Source organism: Macaca nemestrina, chromosome 4 (genome assembly GCF_043159975.1).
Source record: "Macaca nemestrina isolate mMacNem1 chromosome 4, mMacNem.hap1, whole genome shotgun sequence".
NCBI lineage: Eukaryota > Metazoa > Chordata > Mammalia > Primates > Cercopithecidae > Macaca > Macaca nemestrina.
In genome coordinates this window covers 79700660-79708023 of record NC_092128.1, presented here as the reverse complement: position 1 = coordinate 79708023, position 7364 = coordinate 79700660, and the positions used below count along the sequence as shown (strand labels likewise).

Below are 7364 nucleotides of genomic sequence, written 5' to 3'. Positions count from 1 at the left end.
AAGCCCACTGCAGCTTGGCAAAGCTGCTGTAGGCCAGACTACCTCTCTAGATCCCTCCTCTCTTGGCAAGGCATCTCTGAAAGAAAGGCAGCAGCCCCAGTCAGAGGCTTGTAGCTAAAACTCCATTTCTCTGGGACAGAACACCTCGGGGAAGGGGCGGCAGTGGGTGCAGCTTCAGAAGACTCAAGCGTTCCTGGCTGTCAGCTCTGAAGAGAGCAGTGGATCTCCCAACACAGCGCTTGAGCACTGCTAAGGGACAAACGACCTCTTCAAGTGGGTCCCTGACCCCCGTGCCTCCTGACTGGGAGACACCTCCCAGCAGGGGTCAACAGACAACTCATACAGGAGAGCTCCGACTGTAATCTGGTGAGTGCCCCTCTGGGACGAAGCTTCCAGAGGAAGGAACAGGCAGCAATCTTTGCTGTTCTGTAGCCTCCGCTGGTGATACTCACACAAAGAGGGTCTTGAGTGGACCTCTAGCAAACTCCAGCAGACCTGCAGCAGAGGGGCCTGGCTGTTAGAAGGAAAACAGACAAACAGGAAGGAATAACATCAACATCAACAAAAAGGATGTCCACAAAGAAACTCCATCTGAAGGTCATCAACATCAAAGACCAAAGGTAGATAAATCCACAAAGATGAGGAAAAACCAGTGCAAATAGGCTGAAAATTCCAAAAACCAGAATGCCTCTTCTCCTCTAAAGGGTCACAACTTCTCACCAGCAAGAGAACAAAACTGGATGGAGAATGAATTTGACAAATTGACAGAAGTAGGTTTCAGAAGGTGGTAACAACAAATTCCTCTGAGCCAAAGGAGCATGTTCTAACCAGTGCAAGGAAGCTAAGAACCTTGAAAAACAGGTGAGAAAAAAAGGTTAGAGGAATTTCTAACTGGAATAACCAGTTTAGAGAAGAATATAAATGACCTGATGGAGCTGAAAAACACAGCACAAGAACTTAGTGAAGCATACACAAGTATCAATAGCCAAATCTATCAAGCAGAAGAAAGGATATCAGAGATAGAAAATCAACTTAATGAAATAAAGTGTGAAGAAAAGATTAGAGAATAAAGAAAAGGATTGAACAAAGCCTCCAAGAAATATGGGACTATATGAAAAGACCAAACCTACATTTGATTGGGGTACCTGAAAGTGGTGGGGGAATAGACCCAAGTTGGAAAACACTTTTCAGCATATTATCCAGGAGAACTTCCCCAACCTAGCAAGACAGGCTGATGTTCAAATTCAGGAAATACAGAAAAAACCACAAAGATACTCTTCAAGAAGAGCAACCCCAAGACACATAATCATCAGATTCACCAAGGTTGAAATGAAGGAAAAAATGTTGAGGACAGCCAGAGAGAAAGGTCGGGTTACCCACAAAGGGAAGCCCATTAGACTAACAGCAGATCTTTCTGCAGAAACCCTAGAAGCCAGAAGAGAGTGGGGGCCAATAGTCAACATTCTTAAACAAAAGAATTTCAACCCAGAATTTCATATCCAGCCAACCTATGCTTCATAAGCAAAGGAGAAATAAAACCCTTTACAGACTAGTAAATACTGAGAGATTTTGTCACCACCCGGCCTTTCTTACAAAAGCTCCTGAAGGGAGCACTAAATATGGAAAGGAAAAAACAGTACCAGACACTGCAAAAACATACCAAATTGTAAAGACCATCAACACTGTGAAGAAACTGCATCAAGTAATGGACAAAATAACCATCTAGCATCATAATGACAGGAACAAACTCACAAGTAACAATATTAACCTTAAACGTAAATGGGCTAAATGCCCCAAATAAAAGACACATATTGACAAATTGGGTAAAGAGTAAAGACCCATTGGTATGCTGTATTCAGGAGACACATCTCATGGGCAAAGACTCACATAGGCTCAAAATAAAGGGATGAAGGAATATTTACCAAGCAAATGGGAAAAAAAAAAAAAAAAAAAAAAAAAAAGCAGGGGTTGCAACCCTACTCCATGCCTGGCCGAGGAAATAACTTCTATGTGAGTACACTCCTTCACTAGTTCAGGCTTTGGCAATCAATGCAACTACATAATATTAAAAGAAAAAATGATAGTCTTTATTGACAGTAATAGCTATATTTTTAAATTTTTAATGCTTTAATTGTAAATTGAAAATTATGATTTTTTACTTGAGTGCTCATTATGTACCAGGAAGTTTACAGGCACTTCCTATGATGTGGTTTTTTCATCATTGTTTTATCATATGAAGAAACTGAGGCTAAAAGAAGTTAAATAACTTGCCTACTTAATCCAACTACCAAACAGCAAAAGTATGTTTCAGACACAGACTTGTGAGTCCAAAGCTTATGCTAACTTTATTACATGATATATCCTCTCAGACAGGATGGTTAACAGTCTACTGGTATAAGTTACAAGGTAGTGAAAGATGGAGTGGTGGATTGGCTAGGAGGTAAAAAAAAAAAAATTGTTTGAGATAGCAGACTCTGTGCAGACTTGAGTTAAATCAACTTTAAGTTCTGTTCTGCTATTTACTAGCTCTGTAATAGTAAAATAATTATTTAATCTTTCCAAGTCTTACTTTTTGAATCTATTAAATGGGGATTATGATGAATAGCTTATAGAATTGCTATGAGATGTGCAAAGAAATACAGGTTCAAAATAAAGGGATAGAGGGCAAATGGAAAGCAAAAATATAATAAGAAGAAAATTTTAAAACAAAGCAGGGGCTGCAATCCTGGTCTCTGATAAAACAGGCTTTAAACCAACAAAGATGAGAAAAGACAAAGAAGAGCATTACAAAATGGTAAAGGGATCAATGCAACAAGAAGAACTAAATATCCTAAATATGTATGCACTCAACAGAGGAGCACCCAGATTCATAAAGCAAGTTCTTAGAAACCTACAAAGAGACTACTCCCATACAATAATAGTGGGAGACTTTAACACCCCACTGTCAATATTACACAGATCAATGAGACAGAAAATCAACAAGGATATTCAGGACTTGAACTCAGCACTGGACCAAGAGGACCTAATAGACATCTACATAACTCTCCACCCCAAATCAACAGAATATACATTTTTCTCAGCACCACATCACACTTACTCTAAAATTGACCACATAATTGGAAGTAAAACACTCCTCAGCAAATGCAAAAGAATGGAAATCATAACAGTCTCTCAGACCACAGTAAAATCAAATTAGTACTAAGAATTAAGAAACTCACTGAAAACCACGCAACTACATGGAAATTGAACAAATTGCTCCAGAATGACTACTGGATAAATAACAAAATTAAGGCAGAAATAAATAAGTTATTCCAAACCAATGATCACAAGACACAATGTACCAGAATCTCTGAGACACCGCTAAAGCAGTGTTTAGAGTGAAATTTATAGCACTAAATGCCCATAGGAGAAAGAAGGAAAGATCTAATTGACACCCTAACATCACAATAAAAATAACTAGAGAAGTAAGCGCAAACAAATTCAAAAGCTAACAGAAGACAAGCAAAAACTAACATCAGAGCAGAACTAAAGGAGATAGAGACACAAAAAGTCTTCACAAGATCAATGAACCCAGGAGCTGGTTTTTTGAAAAGATCAACAAAATAGATAGACTGGTAGTCAGACTAATGAAGAAGAAAAGAGAGAAGAATCAAATAGAGTAAAAAATGATAAAAGTTAATATCACCATTGATCCCAGAGAAATACAAACTACCATCAGAGAATACTATAAACACCTCTCTGCAAATAAATTAGAAAATCCAGGAGAAATGGATAAATTCCTGGACATATACACCCTCTCAGGACTAAACCAGGAAGAAGGTAAATCCCTGAATAGACCAATAACAAGTTCTGAAAGTGAGGCAGTAATTAATAGCCTACCAACCAAAAAACAAAGCCCAGGACCAGATGGATTCATAGCCGAATTCTGTCAGAGGTACAAAGAGGAACTGCTACCATTCCTTCTGAAACTATCCCAAACAATAGAAAAAGAGGGACACCTCCCTAACTCATTTCATAAGGCCAGCATCATCGTCCTGATACCAAAACCTGGCATACACACACACAAAAAAGAAAGTTTCAGGCCAATATCCCTGATGAACATTGATGTGAAAATCCCCAATAAAATACTGGCAAACAGAATACAAGGTGAACTACAAATCACTGCTCAAGGAAATAGGAGAGAACACAAACAAGTGGAAAAACATTCTATGCTCATGGATAGGAAGAATCAATATCATGAAAACGGCCATACTGCCCAAAGTAATTTATAGATTCAATGCTATCCCCATCAAACTCTGATTGACTTTCTTCACAGAATTAGAAAAAACTACTTTAAATTTCATATGGAACTAAAAAAGAGACCATATAGCCAAGACAATCCTAAGCAAAAACACACAGTGGGAGGCATCATGCTAACTGACTTCAAATTATACTATGAGGATACAGTAACCAATACAGCATGGTACTGGTACCAAAACAGATATATAGACCAATAGAACAGAACGGAGGCCTCAGAAGTAATGCCACACTTCTACAACAATCTGATCTTTGACAAACCTGACAAAAACAAGCAATGGGGAAAGGATTTCCTATTTAATAAATGGTGTTGTGAAAACTGGCTAGCCATATGCAGAAAACTGAAACCGGACCCTTTCCTTACACTTTATACAAAAATTAATTCAATTAATTCAAGATAGATTAAAGACTTAAACATAAGATTTAAAACCATAAAAACCCTAGAGGAAAACCTAGGTCAATATCATTCAGGACATAGGCATGGGCAAAGACTTCGTGACTAACACACCAAAAGTAATCACAACAAAAGCCAAAATTGGCAAATGGGATCTAATGAAAGAAATTCTGCACAGCAAAAAAACGATCAGAGTGAATAGGCAACCAACAGAATTGGAGAAAATTTTGCAATCTATCCATCTGACAAAGGGCTAATATCCAGAATCTACAAGGAGCTAAAACAAATTTACAAGAAAAAAACAACCCCATCCAAAAGTGGGCGAAGGATATTAACATACGCTTCTCCAAAGACATTTACGTGGCTACCAAACATATGAAAAAAACCTCAACTTCTCCGAGAAAACACCAAATGGTGGATGACGCCGGTGCAGCCGGGGGGCCCGGAGGCCCTGGTGGCCCTGGGATGGGGAACCGTGGTGGCTTCCGTGGAGGTTTCGGCAGTGACATCCCGGGCCAGGGCCGGGGTCACGGCCGTGGATGGGACCCGGGCAGAGGCTGCGGAGCTGGCAGAGGCAAGGCGGAGGATAAGGAGTGGATGCCGGTCACCAAGCTGGGCCGCTTGGTCAAGGACATGAAGATCAAGTCCCTGGAAGAGATCTACCTGTTCTCCCTGCCCATTAAGGAATCTGAGGTCATTGACTTTTTCCTGGGGGCCTTTCTCAAAGAGGAGGTTTTGAAGATCATACCGGTGCAGAAGCAGACCCATGCTGGCCAGCGCACCAGGTTCAAGGCGTTTGTTGCTATCAGGGACTACAATGGCCACCTCGGCCTGGATGTTAAGTGCTCCAAGGAGGTGGTCACTGCCATCCATGGGGCCATCATGCTGGCCAAACTCTCCATTGTCCCTGTGCGCAGAGGCTATTGGGGGAACAAGATCGGCAAGCCCCACACCGTCCCTTGCAAGGTGACAGGCCGCTGCAGCTCTGTGCCGGTGCACCTCATCCCTGCACCCAGGGGCACTGGCATCGTCTCAGCGCCTGTGCCCAAGAAGCTGCTCATGATGGCTGGTATTGATGACTGCTACACTTCAGTCCGGAGCTGCACTGCCACTCTGGGTAACTTCGCCAAGGCCACCTTTGATGCCATCTCTAAGACCTACAGCTACCTGATCCCTGACCTCTGGAAGGAGACTGTATTTACCAAGTGTCCTTATCAGGAATTCACTGACCACCTTGTCAAGACCCACACCAGAGTCTCCGTGCAGCGGACCCAGGCTCCAGCTGTGGCTACAACATAGGGTTTTTATACAAGAAAAATAAAGTGAATTAAGCCTGGAAAGAAAAAATAGAAAGAAAAAATCCTCACTGGTCATTAGAGAAACGCAAATCAAAATCATGCCAGTTAGAATGGTGATCACTAAAAAGTCAGGAAACCACAGATGCTGGAGAGGATGCGGAGAAATAGGAACGCTTTTACACTGCTGGTGGGAGTGTAAATTAGTTCAACTACTGTGGAAGACAGTGTGGCGATTCCTCAAGGAACTAGAACCAGAAATACCATTTGACTCAGCAATCCCATTACTGGGTATATACGCAAAGGATTATAAATCATTCTACTATAAATAGCCATGCACAAGTATGTTTATTACAGTACTGTTCACATTAGTAAAGACTTGGAACCAACCCAAATGCATATCAATTATAGACTGGATAAAGAAAATGTGGCACATATACACCATGTAATACTATGCACCCATGAAAAAGGATGAGTTCATGTCCTTTGCAGGGACATGGATGAGGCTAGAAACTATCATTCTCAGCAAACTAACACAGAAGCAGAAAACCAAACACTGCATGTTCTCACTCATTGATTGGAGTTGAACAATGAGTACACATAGACAAAGGGAGGGGAACATTACACATTGGGGCCTATTGAGGGCTGAGGGGCTAGGGGAGGGAGAGCATTAGGAGAAATACCTAATGTAGATGACAGTTTGATGAGTGCAGCCAACCACCATGGCACGTATATACCTATGTAACAAACCTGCACGTTCTGCACATGCATCCCAGAACTTAAAGTATAATAATAATAATAATAATAATAATAAATTAGAGAGAGAGAGATCGGCCCCAGTACAAAAATAACTGGCAACTTCAAAATCCCACTTTCAGCACTGGACAAATCTTCCAGGCAGAAAATCAATAAAGACACATTGGACTTAATCTGCACTATTGAACAAATGGATATAATATGTATTTGCAGAACATTTCATACAATGGTTGCAAAATACGCTTTTTTTCCTCAGCATGTGGAACGTTCTCAAGGATATACTATATGTTAGGTCACAAAACAAGTCATAAATCATTTTTGAAAACTGAAGTGATATCAAGCATCTTCTCTGACCACAATGGAATAAAACTAGAAATTAATAAGAAGGAATTATGGAAACTATACAAATACATGGAAATTAAACCCTATGCTCCTGAATGGCCAGTGGGTCAGTGTAGAATTTGAGAATAAAGTTGAAAATTTGTAGAAACAAATGATGATGGAAACACAACATATCAAACCTATGGTATACAGCAAAAGCAGTACTAAGAGGGACTTTTATAGCTATAACTGCCTACATAAAAAATAAACAGGAAAACTTTAAATAAACAATCTCATGATCC

At 40.4% G+C, this 7364-nt stretch overlaps 1 pseudogene; it reads left to right on the top strand.

Moving 5' to 3' along the window:
- Positions 1-5101: 5101 nt before the first annotated feature.
- LOC105475582 (small ribosomal subunit protein uS5 pseudogene) lies at positions 5102-6016 on the top strand (annotated as a pseudogene).
- Positions 6017-7364: the final 1348 nt, after the last annotated feature.